The sequence below is a fragment of the Calidris pugnax genome, unplaced genomic scaffold, assembly GCF_001431845.1.
Source record: "Calidris pugnax isolate Ruff unplaced genomic scaffold, ASM143184v1 scaffold398, whole genome shotgun sequence".
Lineage (NCBI taxonomy): Eukaryota > Metazoa > Chordata > Aves > Charadriiformes > Scolopacidae > Calidris > Calidris pugnax.
In genome coordinates, this window is record NW_015091280.1 from 1,081,813 (window position 1) to 1,100,433 (window position 18,621).

Genomic DNA, 18,621 nt, shown 5'->3' on the forward strand with positions numbered 1-18,621 from the left:
AGCGGTGCGGGGCGAGCTGTCAGGCGGGCGCGGGCAGCCCCGCTGCGAGTTTCGGGGCGGGGGTGGGGGGACATGGGGACGTGCGGGAGCCGCGTCTCGGGGGAGCAGCGCTCTGGCCAGCGGGCGGTGGAGGGACTGGTCCCCGCCGTTCCCGTCTCCCTCGTCAGTCAAACAAATCAATTATAAAAAACCCACGTACGGCACTGGGGGTGTGTGTGTGTATTGCGGGGGGGGGCTGGTTTCTTTGTTTTCAAGGAAAAGGCCTCAGAGAAGGAGTCGAAGGTGATACGCCTCCATCAACAAAATGAGTTAACCCCGGAAGGGGGTGGTGGTATTTATTTATGTCTTCTGCAGAGTTTCCTCTCGGTGAATTTATTTCACTCTCTGCTCCGTAAAAGCGGCTTTAAGTCGTATGATTATAAGATTTAGGTGGCACGATGCCAGCAGTTCAGAAGATGTTACTATAAACATCTAGGCATAGGTAACTTTCATGCGTGTTCGGCAGAGCCGCGAGCATGCCGGCCCTTTGAGTTGCAGAGGGGAATGAGCCAGATTATTAATTTATACTGCCATAAAGCTTGCTGTGTTTTGACAGTTGGTTCAATTAAAGCTTACAACAGAATAACAACTACAGTACTATTAATGGCGTTGAGGAACGCAAGAAATAGAAAAGCTTCAGTCTGCCAGAGGATGGCCAGGAAGTGTGCATGTGTTCATCGGTGTATATGTTAAAAAGAAGATACTTAGTTGAGTCACAGGCTTTTAAGGTTTAGCGTTAACTTTTTGATGCTACATCTGATCCCAGTAGGCAGTAGTGTAGAACTAATGCGCCTTGCCCTTATAGAGAAACTGGACATACCTGTTTATCTCATTTCACCGGCAAGGAATATATCAATATATTTGCTTCATCAGAACTCTAGCTCTAGAGTTCAGCTAGTTCATCTCTAGCTGATGAAATTAGAGAATTTATATTCTCAGCAGCTGGTTTAATCATAGCAATCTGATTTATACTGTTTTTCCTTTTTAATCATTGACAGATGCATTTAGTGGTAAAAGTCAAGATGAAAAAATAGGCTATGAAATTATGAATTTTAGCTGATGGAAGGTTTTTGACCTCCAAATTTCATTTATTTCTCTAAGCAGACTTTTTCAAGAATGCTGATTTTGTTAGGATGTGTTGGATTAGAGGAATAAAGAAGAAGATTTACTGCAATATGGCTAGGGCTTTACTAAAAAGTAGTAGAAAAACATGTACAAAAATAAACCATGACAAAACCAATATGTGTGTTTTATAACATACTACACTAAAAATATAGCACTCTCTTAATTTGATAAACAGATTCATGTATTCCAACCATGAATATGTAGATATGGGTCATCCAACAAAGGCAGACTTAATGATGGGATAAACTTTACTTTGTGTCTTACTTTATTCAACACTTCTGTAAATGAGCATATGAAATTAATTTGGGGGCTGAAGAATGCTCCTACGGAGCCATACTGTTACGTGAAGTTAAACATTGTCATCAGGTTTGTTTCTTCTGAAACTGTTTTTGCTAGCATTGTCTTTGTCTTACTTTTCAGTTGCTTAAAGATTAAAAGTTAAAAAAAAAATGTTCTCCCTAAAATAATTCAGTAAGTAAATAGGTGTCGAGGCCTACAGATCTTAAATGTATGGTTACATCTGTTGACCGCAATTTTTCAGGTGTTTCCTTCAATAGATTTTCTTTTCTAAGACACTTTGTTGACAATCCTGTTGATAAAGTGTTTCTAGAAAAGAAGCGCGAATGTGACGGACGGGTTTGGAGGGGTTTCTCTTTCATAACTGCAGAACGCAATAGCTGTAGTTCATGTCAGAATCTTAGTGCAAATTGTGTGGAGCCCAAGTGGTTGTATAGCTTTGGTCCTGCAAATAGTGCCCGTGGCTGCAGTGGGATTATTCATGTCAATGAGGTTGCATTTGTGTGTGGGACAGAGTCTATATTTAGAAAGTGTACTATTCGTACTTCAGCTACTGATCTTCACTCTTTTATCTCGAATTTGGTGGTTCTGCTCTTCAGTTCTGAATGAAGAGGACTTCCAGAGGTGACTTTGTAGGCTGCTTCAATTTGTCTTCTTATTGATCATCTTTCCACAGCAGGTCTAGCTCCTTTAGATTAGTTTGCTGCTTGCATGGAGGTAGCTATTTACTAGTATATTAAAGTAGAAGTAGCCAAATTGGAGAGGTATCAATGTTACAGTAAATCTCTCCCTCCATGTAGGTTCTGCCTCTTTAATTTTTTTTACTTTCTGTAGTTTTTTTGTTATTGTTATACTTTACAGTAGCTAAAGGAAAGGAGAAATAGTAATTTGCAAAATATTGCTACTCTGAAGTTTTCTTTTTCTACCTTGCTAGAAATTAAGTAGAAATTGACCAAAGCATTTGAAAACCACCAGTGTTGTACCTAGAGATCGTAATGTTTTGGAATTAGTTTTATCCTAGATTCCTTCTTTATTATTTCTTGCAGTTGGTGGCAGATTGTCTGTCATCCCAAGCGTCTGTTAATATTTGCTAGCTCCTGCTCTGTGCTCTGGTGTGCTTTTCCTTACCTCAAGGGCAATGACTTTGAGTACGGGGTGTACTGTTTTGCTGAAGTGGGTTGTAGAGTAATCAAAAGTAGTCGAGGAAAATAGTTTTCTTTACGTTCAACCTATTGCTTTTGTTGTTCACAATAGGAAAATAATTCATTTCTTTTCCTAATTTACAAACTAACTTATAAAAAGAAGCTTCTTGTGTTCTCTTGTTGAGCTTGATTTAGACAGTGATAATCTTTGCATTAGAAGTAGTCCAGGTGAGGACGCATTCTTTTTTAAGACTTCTGACTTGGGCGTTTTTTTAAAACTAGAAAGAGTAATGGAAATAATTTTTTAATGAAAGTTTACTGTATATTCAGTAGAGCAAACTGATGAGGTTAAGCTTGTACAGTTAGGTAACCTTATGTAGCGCCATAGACGACTTCCATTGTGCTACTTTCAATAACTGCTTATGCTACTTTTAACACTTTCATAATATGTAGCTGTTCAGAGTAGCATTAAAGTGAGAGATGGAATAGTTTAAGAGGGCTCTTGAGTGAAAGTTTTGTTGGGTTTTTATTTAAGCCATCTTTAAACTTTCTTGTTACAAATTCGTACACACTACAACAAAAAGGAATATGTTGTGGTTGGACACCAAAAAAGCCCAAAATAATTCCTGAAACGTCAAGTGATTTTTCAGTGATGTAATTTTGATACAACTTGTAAGCAATTTATTTCTTTTATTTGTAGGAGTGCAGTAATATTTTTGCTGAATACGCAATATGTGCAGGTTTGATACTTGTACAAAACATGAATTCATTGCACCTGTTCTGGAGAAGCGTTGGGGGTTGTTTTCTTCCCTTCCCTGGTTTAGTTTAAAGTTCTCTCAGAGTCTCAGATTGGCTCCCATTGCTTAACTCTCAATGAGCCCATTGCTGCTGGCTAAAGGAATACTTAAAAAGCTTTCAAACAAGCTTGCAGGGAATCTAATTTTAAGATTATATAGTTGATCTGTGAAAAGTAGTGCCAAAGAATGCTAGATTTGTACTTAAAACTTTTTGAGAGATGTCATGTCTATAAGGGAGATCTAGCATGTATAAATTATGTTTCCTGCAAGTGTATTTGAGCTGTTCTGCTGTGACTGTTTAGCTAGTGGAAAATAGTAGCTTTAAATGTGTTTTGATGGAAAAGTTGTACAAAGTAAAAAAAAAAAAAATGCAAATTTCTTACAGAAATAAACAGTATGTGAGAATTTGGAAAGGATTTGGGGAATTCATTTTCAAAATTTATACAAGTAACATTCAGATGTGTTGAACGAACTTTTTTGCAAGAACTCACCCTTTTCTCAATGCAGTATATCAGTTGTCACCATAAAATTGGTTGGACAGATCTTTCTGAAACCAGCATGACGTGCTGTAGGTTATTGGGTTTGATCATTATATTTGGGGCTTTTTTTTTGACTGCTTTTAATCATTTTCATTTCCTGCAGAGCTGTCTTTCCTCTCTAGAGCAGGGCTGCAAAATAGTTCTTTGCCTGTTCTCAGAACTGTTCTGGTGGATCACTATTATATGGTTACATTACGAATTTTGGAAAGCATTTAGAGAGATCCTACACATGCACTTGCAATAGAATGAGTCTTTCAAATATGTATATATATGGATACGTATAGATATAAGGGCTTCTCTGATTCATTTTGAAATACCTGTGCCCAAGAAAATTCTCATTTCATCTGGCCTTAGGCAAAAAGGCAAACAGCAGTTCGTTTCTTTCAACCCCATTTATCAATTGATGTTACTTCTTCCTCAAAGAAAGTTATGTAAACTTAGAAGTCAATGGTTTCGACTCTCGACTCTTCCATGGGAAAGTATTGAGGCTCATATTTTTATTGCCACTGCTCCTTTTTATTCAGATTTTACAGCTGCTTGTTCTAGGCTTTGTGTAGGCAGAAGGCTTTTTTTCTTTTTTTTCTTCTGTCTTGGGGAATGCTGACTGCTGCTGTCGTTTGTTTTGGATCTTGGGAAATTGAAGATGGAAGTTGAGATGAGGTTTGTTAAATTTATGCTTCAGTCTATTATGTGTAGATCTATCAAATCAAGAAGTTGATGTAAATTTTGTGTCTTTCTTGGCCCCCTTACCATGGATAGACCATGGAAAGTACATTGAACTGCAGTGAAATTTTTTAACTGTTCAGATTACGTAAAAGCAATATGTGTATTTCTGCTTTGGCTTATAACCCTGAGAGCACACGTGCTGCGTTGGCAAGTGAATGGAGAGGCACGGAGGATGGGATGAGAACAGAACTGGAGAATGGTTTACTGCAGGCTTTTTCGGTTCTGATAAAAATTATGTAACCCCACTGGGGTGCTGCAAGACCACCTAGTTAACTTAGTGTTTTACACAGTTGACTTTGTGAATTTTGATGGGTTTATATTCTCAAACATATTTATAAGAGCATCTTAACTAGTAACCCATATTGTGTGTACAGTAGTAATAAATTAATGTTCACAACGAAAATTTTAGTGGGTTTGAAGCCTAGAATAAAACAGACCAAAGACCTGAAACAGCGTTTATCTCATTCAGAGGGAAAAGGTGTGGTTTTGGTGTAAGTTACAGAAAAATACAGAATTGCTATTTAGTGGACAATTAATCTTATGAAGGCCTTCCAGTTTTCACAGAATATTTTTTTTTTTAATGAAATGTGATGAGCAAACTGAATGCCCTAATATTGCATTTAGACTTTTTAAGAGATGGTAATGCTAATTCTAGGGTAGACTTTTGAGTAGTTGTAGGTGGGTTTTTGTTTGTTTCTGTTGTTGGGGTTTTTTTTAACACACTGTACATACTATCTTTAGTTGTGGTCTAACCTAACCTCATTAGAATTCTTGAGTTCTGTAGCTGTTCAGGGTTCAGTTGCAAATTTTCTTGTTTTTCCTTGTTAGTTGGGTCTTAAGTTCTGAGCAGTTGTCATTCCAGTTGGTCTGAGTTCTGAGTAAGTGTCTCAGAATGCCATTGGAAAGAGTGCTGCTGTTCATGCATCTTTCCTGTATTTAAAACTTGCTTAATTTTTATGCAAGAGTACAAATTAACACCACTAGTATTCTGTTAAGATTTTGAACTGGCTAATTCAATCAGAGTTTTTTCAAGTGGCTTGGTAGGTTTCTCTATTCCTGTCACTATACAACACAAGAATGAGGGAATTACTATTTTTCCCTGGTAGTGGTAGGTAAAAGGGCTTTGTGAGAGTTGCTATAAAACTGATCAAGAGTTTTCGGTATTCTGTGTGAAGAATTACAATAATAGTAAGGAACATAAAAATAGTTGGTTTTTTCCTAGAGAAATTGCTACAATTTTTCAAAATGTTTCTTTTTGTTAAACTCTTCTGGGTAGGTGTACATGGCTTAAGTGGCAACCTTCCTCGGAAATTCAAAGTTGTGTTGTGAAGCCTTTGTCTTTGATCTGTAGGTCAGGTAGTCTTAGTGCAGGTGCTTTTAAATTTTCATCACCATGACTGATCTGGAGTATCTGATAATCTCTCTGTATGGGGTGAAAACATTTTGTGATAGACTGGGAAAAGTTTTCTGAAGATAGTTTGATTGAGTCCATTCATAAAATGCACAGTGAGTCCGTTACAGTCCAGAATAGGTTCTTGACCTTGTGTGTATGATCAGTGGATGTTGTCTTTGGTTTCTAGTAGCTATACATGTGGAAAAACAACTCTTGAGAAGTGGTGACCTCGCATTTCTCATTCTGAGCCAGTTTTTTGTGGAAACAAAGAGAAGGAAGTACTGTAGCAGAACTGTAGCATGGCCTAGCATACTTTTTATTGTATGATAGTTTTTCTCAAGTTCAGTTAAAGCCAGTAGAAATTTGAATCACTAATGGCTCTTTTGTGAAGGTGCGTGTACTGGTATATCAGCAGAAGTAAATACTGGTAGATGATTTAACAAAAGAACTTCCACATCAACATTTTTAATATACGCATTTTAGGGAAGGGGAAAAGTGCATTTAATAGCTGAGTACAGCAAGGAGGACAAAGCTGTAATAAACATTTACATCATTGGGATGGTGCTTGCTGTGGAGTTGTCTAGATTCTTTAATTAGTTGTGCATAAAATTAGCATTTGAGGGCTGAAACTGTCTTGCTGTAGTTTAAATAAAGCATAATAGTATGCAAAATATATGCAGATAACTTGCTTTGTTTATGGTTATGGATGAGGTGCATTTGTGGAAATGCCAATTTTTGGTTTAATACTAATGAGAATAAACATAAATGAAGACAATAATAATTTAAATTATAGATGTGAATGATATAAAGTTGGACTAGCTTATATAATCAAAAATTCATAACATTCATTTCTTATACTACATGTGGTTTGAGTACAGGCTGTGTCTGTTTTGTTTTTTTTTTAATGTGATTAATCTTTGAAAATAATTTTTCTTTTTACTTTCACCCTACTTCTGTTTTTAAAATGTTGGTAGCATTTGAATGGACCTATTTTTTGATATTATATACATGGATGTAACTGTCATGCGTATCTCTGGAATTGTTTTTCTGTTGCACTCATTTCAGTGTTAGTCTTGCTCCTCTGGCACTGCTGATTTGTGCATTCAATCCTGGTGTATGCACTATATGGTGCAGAAATCCCCCAGAGAAAGGCTATTGTCAGCATGCACTAGAATTGTAAATGTATAGGTAATTTATTAAGTGTATCTTCCTTCCCCTCCCTGAAGTAAGCTGAGAAGAAAAAAAAAAAAAAAATTATCCTCTTTTGGCTTCTGTCTACCATAAAATTTTATCTTTTACTTACTGTGAAAGTTGTGGAATTGGTATGCTGGTGACATTATGGAGGAGGAGTTTTCATCAATTCCAAAAAGCCTCTAAAGGCCCTTCTGCCTCCCGTCTTTTCTTCCTTCATCCCTCTCAAATGTTTCATTGTGTTCTGTGTTTTGAAATGGCTTCAGGAAATGAGTCTACAACCTGTATAAATTGGTGTGTATTTCACAGATTTCCTCTTCAAATAGTGTTGATTTTTGAACAATTGTAAAATATTGAACTGCTTGTAGGTTAATTGAAAAAAAAAAAAAACCCAGAAATAATTCTTGTGGCATTTGCATTGAAGTTGAGTGGGCAAGGAGTGAGCCATTTGTGGTTCAGGGAAGCTTTTTGAATCCAGGTCATCGAGGCTGGGAAGTTAATGAACTAATGGATTTTTTTCACTTGGAGGGATGATACCCTTGAGGAGACTCGGTGCCTTCCACAGAAAGTACGGATGTGCTGAACAGCATTGCTCTTTCCCCTGGCAGTTCTTAACTGGGAGTGAGGCACGCAGCGTCTCTGTTATGCTTTAAAGTCATTATAATGGTAATATTATACAAGTCATTAATATAAAAGATTTGCTAAGCCCCCCATGGTTTTGCCTCTTATTAAATTAATGCTATTTATTTCTACTTTGTAATGTTAGGGTGATGGTCTTATAGCTAATAGAATTATGGTCGTGTAGTGAATCAAAGTTTTAAACCATTTTGACTTGGGTTTAAAAAAAAAAGAAGAAATTGAGAGTTAGGAGTGATGGGAGTAGCAGCTGGGGTATAACAGGCTGCTTCTGTGGACAGTGAACTGATGTCTGTAATGGCAGTTTCAACCTACTGCATGTTACCTGGAAAATCGCAGCCGGGTTTTAAAAGCAGATGAAGAGAGTCAGAGACCTAAATCCCGTTGAAATTTGAGAGTTCCAACAATTTTTTATCTTTGACAGCAAACCTTGTTAGGTTACAGGTAGGTAAACAGCTTCCCTTTTTGCTCTTAATTCTTCAGTAAATTGGAAGTAATTCTAGTGGAAGAGGAATGAGCTACCTTAGCCAGTTATCCCCAGTAAGCTGCTCTGGGGACATCTGCAGTCGAACTTACTTGGTGGTAGTTTGCTTGTAGTCACAGTCCTCAGACTTTGAAAAGCATGTCCTTGGCTGTTCTAGAATTTTTATTGTGGAGTGGAATGCTAAATGACTGGAATGAAGTTTTTAGGATCTGGCCCTTCTTTGTAAACGGGTAATGGGATGACCAGTAGGTTATAAAATTTTGTGCCACTGTTTCCACTGTCTGTCATTTCACCTTTGCAAGAGCCTGTTTCACAGCTACGGACACACAGCTGAGCTCTTGAAGTGCAGAACTACCTGTTTCTCCCTGTTCCTTCTAGACCTTCAGGATCCTGCTGACAGATGAGAGAGATGATTCACTCCCAGAAATTCAGCTCCTCTTCATGCCATTTCTGCTGTTCTAATTAGGTTCAAATATTTTCTTTTAACACCAACTCTCTTTGGGATAGAAACCTTTAAATCTATTGTATTTCTTTCAGGAACTTATTCCTGCTGTTATACATGGCTTTCAGATTTTATTTTTTTTTCCATAACTTTAATTTGGGGAAGCTTGTTTTAGGACTGCTACTTCTGAAGTGAGTCAAGAGGACTCTGAAATTCTCATTAGTCTTCAAAGTGTTCATATTCATTTTCGTTCTTTTGGGCCGGAGAGAGGAAGTAGGCAGACTTCTGGTGTCAAAGCTTTGTATTTATTCATCTGTTTCATTCAGAATGGATTTTTTTTTTTTTTTGAGTTGAGCAATCCTGACCTGATATGCTGCTGCTTTTTTTTGTGAATGTTATTTGCATCTTAAGCAATCAATAATAGAATAAGTCAAAAACTTATTTCATGTCTGAAAATGCTCCTGTTAACTTGCAAAGTTAAACATCAAAGATCAGAGTTTTTGAAGTGTAAACTTAGATCTAGACTTCAGCTCTAACAGTTTCCAAATTAATAAGAAAAGTTTCAGAAGTATAGACGGTTCTTCCTAACTATTGTTAGGTTGAAGGGTTCTTAGGAAATAAGTAGTTGCATTATAGGTGTTTTATAATCCTTCTCCATTTTCAGACACTGTAGTAGTGAGTGTTGTAGAAATATCATTGAATGTTTTTAAAAGAACCTTGGTTAATAATAGAGGCAATGTCGTTATTTTGGCTGGATAAGCACTTCCATTCTATAGCAGTCTCCTGAACTAGAACTTCCTATGTTTAGCCTCTTACCAATTCAGTTCTTCTAGAAGCTTGAACAAAGCCAGTTAAGTGTTATATTTAAAAGATAACTTTTGTAAAACAAGTTTTATGACCTGATGGCAGGTGGGCAGAAGCTTGCACCGTGGCGGGGGAAGGTTTACTCATTTACAGATAATGCCTTTTGGTATTTGAAAAGGCATTGATATTTGTCTGCAGATGCTGGAGGAGGAGGTACTTGGATTTCTGTATTTTTAATTAAATACTATTTTGCTATCCTCTTTGGGCAAAGCATGTTATTCTAGGATAAAGTCCCTAGTGTAATTAGTAGTCTCTTTGAAGGTTTCTGTTGAAAAGAAGTTAATTTTGGTCTGTTTCCTTTGTTTTTTCCCCAGTATCTAGCCCTGCTGGAAAACACCATCCTTCAGTCCTTGCTGACTAAAACATATGTGTATTTCAAGGGGTTTGGGTCTTGTAGAAAATAAACAGAGACACAAATGAGCATAAAAAAAAAAAAAAGTTAAACCTCATATAGGTGAGCTTAAATACAGTATTTGCTGACTTTGATTATCCTGTGTTGTTACTTAACTTACCGGTGGAGTTTTTATACAGAACCTTAAAAACTGGTCTACATGAATCATATACACCAGTAAGTGAATGAAAAATGAGGCTGATGACTTGTTCATTTTTCACTGATGCACTCAGACAAGTAATATTCTGCTTTTATCTGTATTAATGAGAGTTGTTCTAGTTTTATCTGTATTAATGAGTGACTGAAGGTGCATTTTGTAAGTTGTACATCATAAATTGCAAATTGAACTCATCAGTTGATTTTTTAAACAGTATAACGTAGTTTGTTATACTGTTATAGTTGTTACGGGTAGTTAAGTTAAAGTTGTTAACTACCCTTAACAGACCCACAAGAAAGAAAAGCATAGAGAAGTCCTGTGCACAGACTAAAATGTGTAGTGCAAGAGTCTGTATCTTATCTGTAGAAAAATGGAAAGAATTGGCAAATCAGAGAATCTCAATGGTATTAGAGAGTAGTGAATACACATGGATTTTCTTTTGAATGAAATAAGTACTACATACTACTCTTCTGCTATTTACTGTTGACTAAATATGTTGTCTTTTACAGTTGGGATATGCTGTGAAACTGTTTTATGAAAGACTGACCTTAGTCTTTGTGTATAGGATGCATTCTTACAGTTGCTCATTAGTAGTTACACACACAGTATGAGTTACTGTTGGGAAAGTGTGAAGGTCTGTAAATGGAAAGGTATGTATGGTCACAGAATCAGCACTGGGTAATTTTGTATTTCAGTTTATATTTTGTTGTCTGCTTCTCCAGATTGTCTGCATTGGTTTTGCATTTTTTTTAAAGAAATGAAACAAAACGTTTTACATTCTCTTGCCTTGTGTTTATTCAGTAATTGATGGATGCTCAGATTTACGTAGTTCATAGGAACAGTTCAGATGAAACAGGTGTTTGGGAGGAGTTGTTTTTCTCATTTTTTGCCCTTTTCTTGAGGTTATTGTGTTCCACAGATTTGCAAGACTGTAGATGAGGAAGGGCATTTGGGGAAAATGAAGAAATTGTATAAAAGTTTAAATCTAGAATAACTGAGGTATGTTGGCAGTTCAGGATTAGTCTCGTTCTTCTGAATTGGTTCCTAAAATATGAAAGAGAATTGAGTCTCTGATCTATCTTTAAATTTGTTCAGTCTCCTAAACATGTCAAAACTGTTGCTGCAGTATGACATTTTCTATTAAAGACTTGTTTTAAACTTTTCAGATAGAGTGTTAAATTGCTACTGTGTGGTGAAGCTCCTGTCAGGTCTACCTATAATGCAGACAAATGCTACCTTTTGAGAGGAGGAGTGAATCTTTTTTTCCTGGGCTTTAGGTTTACTAGAAAAGGACTTTCTTGGAGGATATTACGGTTTGCTGTAAAGCTTACCAAAACCAACTAACCAGCCCCCTTCCTCCGCAAGCCCCCATCACAAAGCAGCACCTATTTTGTGATAAGACCAGCAGTCCTCTGAGACAATGCCTTGGAGGTAGGCCAAATCTGTCAATCACTGCACAGGAGGTACAACTCTGTCTTTTAAGGAACAATAACTCTTTAATCTACTTGCCTCCTTCACTCCATGCTGGCAGAATAGCTTTTCATTGCTGCAGAACCCACTTGAACGTAGTGGAGAAGGAAGGGGTTTTGCCTAAAATCCTGCAGCTCTTGGGTGTTTTAATTGGCAAAGAGGATTCCCTTTTTTGACTTAGTTGTATGTTCTTCGTGCTTCTGCTGAGTAAAGCCTGACACAGCCGTGAAGGAGAGGTAGGATATTGCGGTTCCTGCATTTCTACTACTGACTAGAGTTCATTTTTCTCTTGGCCTTTATGGGATTACTGTCAGCACTGGTTATCCAGCTCATCTTCTGAGCCTGGAATGGAGCACGGTGCAAGCCATGAATATTCCTTGCAGGAGGAATTTGGAGACACTTAATGCCCACCCAAACAAGGGTAAGGCTTGAATGTCAAGGGATGGATGAAGAACAAAACACAGATATTAGAAATTATGTCAGTATTTAATGTTCAAGTGATAACTGGCAGATGCCATAGGCAAACTATTGGCATAGATTCCCCACTGCCACACGCCCTCTGAGGGAGTATAATAGTGTAGTAGGCATTTCCTGACACTCCTGGGAGATGTGGATAATACTGGGTCGTAATCTCCAGTTGTTGTTATAGGTCACCTAGGAGCAGAAGCCTAGTTATTAGGACCAGTTTTGGTAGCACGTTGCTATGACTTCCCTGTGACCCTTTCAGCAGATGGCCAAAGTGGAATAGTGGCCCAGATGCAGGAGGACAGCAGTAGTTGAGGGTGCCCCTACAATTCTTCATGCTCATTCTCTTATCTTCCAGTCATATTTACTGGTGTGTGACAGCCTAATCAGATAACACTATTGAAGAACTTTGTATCTGGGTTTTTTTTTGTTTTGTTTCATTTTTGGTGTTGTCTTTTTAAGGGATTAGTTGTTTTTATTTGTGAGCATGTGTGTTAATGGAGTTGTCCACATCTTCACATACTGCTGTTTCTTAGGCAATGAGATGTAGCCAATGTATCCTCTCCCAGATACGTGTATTGCTACCCAGTGATGAAAACTTCAAAATTCAGAGAAGTGTGAATATTGGCTCTCCATTTGTCATTAACAGGAGAACATTTTATCTGCTCTGTAGTTGAAGAATATGTAGTTCCATATTTTAATATACCATTTTTCAGAGATATTCTTGGAGCAAACATTGGACAATATATATCTGTCACTGTAAATTCTTGTATTTTAACAGTATTGGAAGGGTTTATAAAACTTCAAGTAGTGATTAGGTTCTGAGGCAGAACCTAAGGCTGAGGCAGAACCTAAGGTTCTGAGGCTGTTCTTGCCCTTTTCTGGATAACCTCAGCCAAGCTTCATCCAGAATGAAGGATCCAGGCTAAGAATGCTGAGTTGTTGTGTAACAGAATATTTAATACCATCTTGATGAATGCCCTGTCTTGAAATGGAAGGGGAGACTGTTAGCTTTGACAGCCTCCCATGCCTCTTGGACTGTGGATCAGGACCCCTGTGGTGGCAGTTTTAGAGGGCAGCAAGTCAGTCCCTGCTCATTTTGTCTGCTGAGGGGTAGGAAATGGGGGAGTGAGAACAAGCTGCAATTGCCAGGTGCAAATGTTTACTCCCAGTGCTGCTAACTGACCTTAATTGTCTGTATCCACTCACTTCCTTCAAGGTAGACAGCCCAAACACGTGCATTCTGTAATTTCCGTCAGTTCTCACTCCCGTGCACTGAAGTATTAGTCGTCATTAGAGGATGCAACGGAAAGGAATGAGGCAGGTGATGGCTGCATTTTTTGAAAATTTTGAGAAATGTTGCTCTGCAGTAATTGTTTCCAAATTAACCTGTTTTACCTTGTAGTGCATAGAATCGTGACAAACACTCAGCAGAAAAACTGAGTAGTAATGTTTGCAACTTAATAAGTAAAAATATCCTGCAAGTGTGTTTACAGTCTGTTAAAACTTCTGAGAATTTACAATGGCCTGTTTGGTCTGAGATCTTTGTTAGAACTTCATATAACTTGTCTAGAAACTTTTTCTGCAAGAACGATGAGAAGCTGTGTCTAGTCACCAGTCTTATGAGTACTAGTTCATGTGCCTCCTGTTTCTGCTGGTTGGCAAACCTCTGTGGATACTCCTACTGAGATTCTGTACAACATGTATTAAGTTTTCCTCGCTTCTTAACCAGAGAGAACACTAAAGCAGCTACTTCCAGTAAAAGTAAGCTGGTGTAAACCATCAAGAATTCAGCAGTTTCTTAACAGTTTACTCCTGTAACTGTCTTTCCCTACCATTCTCAGCACTTCAGACGTGGTTGTGTAAGTCAAAGGAGCAAGCTCTGTAGTGTTAAAGGTGAAATGACCAACTGTCAAGAATATGGAATGAAGTTGCATTCAAAGGGACCAGTGTTGTAAAAGCTAAACTAAATTTAACAGAGTGGAAATTACACCAGAAAGCATTTATTTTGATAGAATAATCTGGATTTCTGGCAGTAGAGCTGGTTGATGTTCTGTGTGATTCTGGGAGTTTTAGTGTTATTCTCTGACTGTATTTGGTGTAAGCTAGGAAACAAATACCTGGTTACAGTGACGACCACAGGCATTTTGTTGCTCACCTTTGTTATCCTGCAATGCATTTGAGTTGGAAGACTGGAACTGGCAGTTTTAACAGGTCACACTTACTCAGGAGCCCTGGTTTTGTGGGTTCCTCGGTGTACAGCTGTGAGGTGTGTCACCAAATCACAGAATGGTTGAGGTTCAAAGGCATCACCTTAAGCAAGGTCACCTAGAGCCAGTTGCTCAGGGCCATATCCACATGGCTTTTGAATATCTCCAAGGACAGAGACCCCACAACCTCTCTGGGCAACCCATGCCAGTGCTTGGTAAAAAAAAATAAAAAGTTTTCGTGATGTTCAGAGGGAATTTCCTGTGCTTCAGTGTGTGCCCATTGCCACTATACACCCTCCCTATAGGTATTTATATACATTGATTTGATCCCTCCGAGGCTTCCCTAAGCTAAACAGACCTGACTCAGCCTTTCCTCGTATGAGAGGTGCTCCTAGCAGTTATCTTACTGGCCCTTTGCTGGACTGTCTCCAGGATGTCCATGTCTCTCTTGTACTGGGGAGCCCAGAGCTGGACACAGTATTCCACGTGTGTCTCACCAGTGCTGAGGAGAGCCCTCAACCTGCCGACAACTCTCCTCCAATGCACCCAGGATACTGTTAACCTTCTTTGCCTCAAGAGCCCATTGGCTTGTGGTCGATTTTTCTGTCCACCAAGAGCCCTGGGTTCTTTCTGCCAAGCCACTTTCCAGCCAGTTGGCCCCAGCACATGTTAATGCATGGGGCTGTTCCTCCCCAGGGACAGGATGTTGCACTTCCCTTTGAACTATGTGACTAGAAGGGAGATGATAATGTTTTGTATGAAGTTACACGCTAATACCAAAACTACTGGGGTTTAGCTGTTTACCCCTTTTAATTTAAGAAATACTGATAAAGTTATTCAAAAGAGGTGAGGTCTGTAGCATGAGCTTCTAGGAGGGAGACTCTGAGAAGTATATTCAGGACTGTTACTAGCTTTACCTGCTGGTGGTGTGCTTTTCAGGTGATAATGGCAATAAATTGCTGACAGTGATTGTTTATTTGGTCTTGGACATTTTAATAAGATAGACAAACATTGTTAAAGAAAAGGCTTGCATGTATCTGATCCTGCACTGGGACAGTACTGTGGAATAAAGGACCTTTTGAGTCCTTTGCAGATTTATATTAATTTTTTTTTTGGTGAAATGATTGCACTTTTATGTACGCTGATATTTTAGTCTAATTTCCTCAAGATGTACTTCTACACTTTGGGTTCAGATGTTTGTGTTCAAGTTACATCTTTGAATCATTAGCGTTTGGGCAGCGGTTTGTGGAAGTTTTCCAACTAGAGGCTTCTTATAAACAGCTATCTCTCCTGCCAATAACAGACTTGATCTCTCTCCCATTCCCCAAGAAAGGTAATGTTCAGATAAACTGGAGTACATTAATGCATTTCCTCTCCTTGGACACTGACTTCTTACTATCTTGGTGAATCAGAGTGTAAACACTGAAATTAGTGGGATTTTGCTTCTGAAAGCTTTTCTGAACATGGGAGAGTTTTTGTGTGTTTTTCTTTTTTTTTCTTCAAAGCACCAGCAGAAGCAGTAATCTAGTTTCTGCTTAAATCTGCAAGGCAACTGTATTACAGCTGTGGCCTTCACTTTTAAAATACATCAATTGGAAGAAATCTGAGAATGAGCATGGAAAAACATTTGGGCTCTGATCCTGTATTTGTATTTGTGGAATTGGATCACTTACAGGCTTTGTTGATAGGGGTCTGTAGAGTTGCATACATCTTCACTGTTGGGTCAGACTGGAGGATTAGGATCACAGTTCTCTGACAATGTTTTTAGAGATGCTTTTGTACAGAATTCTGAAGGATGCCAAAATGTTCTAGTAGCACCACAAACTTATTTATTGATTCACTGTTTGTTTTTTTAAAAAATGTGTGCAAGCCTGTTTTACAGAAGGGGGATGAAAAGAGATGAACCTGTGAGTTAATCCAAGGGTAGATTTAGTCATTGCAATTCTTACATAACTTTGAGGATAATGAGACAGGAAGACCTCTTCTGTTCAAAAGCTAAACAGCTTTTCAGCAGTGGAGAGGAAATAATAAATTTTTGGTAAAGCTTTACTGCAGTGACTTACTGTCTGATATAGTGGAGTAGTTTAAAGTATTCGGAATATTTGCTTTGTTAGGAAACAGTTCTGCAAACAAGCTCGCTTTGCTAGATCTTTTTTTGGAAGACAGTGCTCTTCTAACTTAATATCCTAGAACTTTAGCAAATGGTTCTCACAAGACCTCATAGTATTAATCTAAAGTCAGTCAGTAGCAGAATAGGAAACTGAACTGAGAAGCAGTCCTTCATGCTTAGTCTTAAAAGGTAATAAGATAAGTTCATAACACTGTTTCAAATATTTCTGTATATTTATCCCATGGAGATGTGTACTCCTTAAAATTACCTTTTCTGGATCTTTTTTATGCTTCCAGAGGAGCTCGTGGTGTGTTTAGTGGCAGTAATCTCTGTGTTCCTGTCTATTTAGTGAGTTTGGAGTGACTAATGTTGTAATCATTCCATCATCTTTTATAGTGTTTGGATTAAAAGTAGAAGAATTAAACAGTTCACTTAGCTTTTTCTTGAACAAATCCAAATTATTAGATGTACTGCTTATCTGTAACATACAGAAATGTTTACCAGCTGACCATCCCAGCAACAGCAGTGCTGCAATACCTCTTCAGGCTAGTGGCTGGTGATTTGCCCACTTCATAGAGATTGTACTTTTTAAAAATACAGTGCAGTTGAGATAAAATTGCAGTTGAGATAAAAAGTTTGTCATGTTGACTGAGTGATTTTTAATTAGCCAGGGGAGAAAATGGTATTGGGAATTGTTGGTTTGAGTCTAAGCTTTGTTTGAAAACAAAACCTCTTTTTTTTTTTTTTTTTTTTAAAAAAAAAAAAAGGAAAACTGAAGAGCTTTTACTTGGATTGCTCTCTGTAATGCTAAATGGTTGCCTTCATTATCAGTACTTGTAAAACTGCTTGTTCAGGAAGGCTTTAGAAAATAATTTCCCTGAAGAGGCACCAATGTAGCAAATGCAAATTAAAAAGAAAATAACTGACCTTTGAGTACGATATATAGCAGAATAATCAAAAAGCAGGGGGACACAGCGTTCCACCGTTTTGCTGTTACTTTGAGGTTTCGGGAGATAGAGAGCTAAGAGTTTTTGGATGAGTTTGTGTTTCTTTGGTTTTAGATTGACAATACCATACCTCTTAAGTTTTGGTATACAAACAGGTTAGTAAACTAGTGGATCTGGTTTCAGGAGAGTGGAAAAAGTAGTGATAAGAGTACTTTTATCATTAAAATGTATGTATTACATTTAACCAAAAATCTGAAAGACAAGGAGGATGGAGAAGTATGTGTCCTGCTTAGATTTTGTTCAGTAATTTATCCCCTCCCAAGGCAGTGAATGGCTTGTCCTTACTGTGAGCTGCACTTTTATTTATAATGTCTAGAAGTCTTGATATATTGAATATATTGATATATGTTAAAATGTACTTTTAATGAAAAAACGTTCTGCTAATCTTTGTGTTTGATTACAAATGAAGGCAAATCTAGTCTTCTGTTCCCTTCCTGTATTCATGTAGTGTTTTTTTGGTGGAAGGTGAGGGAAAAGGGAGGTAGACCCCAGGGCTGGTAATGATCTTCCTCTACAATACCATACCATTATTCTTTACTCTTTTACTACTTTCAGCTCTTATTTTCAAGGCTGCTTTGATAGAAAATATCCCTGAGTCTACAGATACTTTCTCCACAATAACTATGGGAACAGTGGCTTCTTTCCTCTCTTCAGCCTTTTTCTTCTCAAGTGAAATGATAGATCAGTTCCTTTTTGTATAAACTAGACCAAACTAAACTTTAAACATTGCATTTTCAATTAATGCAATACAATACAATTAAAAAGTGGTGTGAAACTTGGCTAAATGACAAACTTTAATGACAACTTACATCTGATACTTTGTTGCCACACTTATTTGTCATCCTAGACACTGCTTTATCTACAAAGCATCATATTTTGAAGCACCTTTGCATGGTAAAGAGCAACTGCAAACTGATTCACACTAAACACTAGATAGTAAAGGACAGAAGTTGGCTTGCTGTTACATTGAGACTATTTCTTCCAAGAGTTTCTCTTGCGCTCTGAATTTTTCTCTATTGCTGTAGTTTTTATTTGGTGTATTGCTGAACTATATAGTGTCTGAGTAACAGATCAAGCAGATGTGTACTCTGCTTTGTGCTTGATGCATATCCTTAGCGAGTTATTTAACCATATTT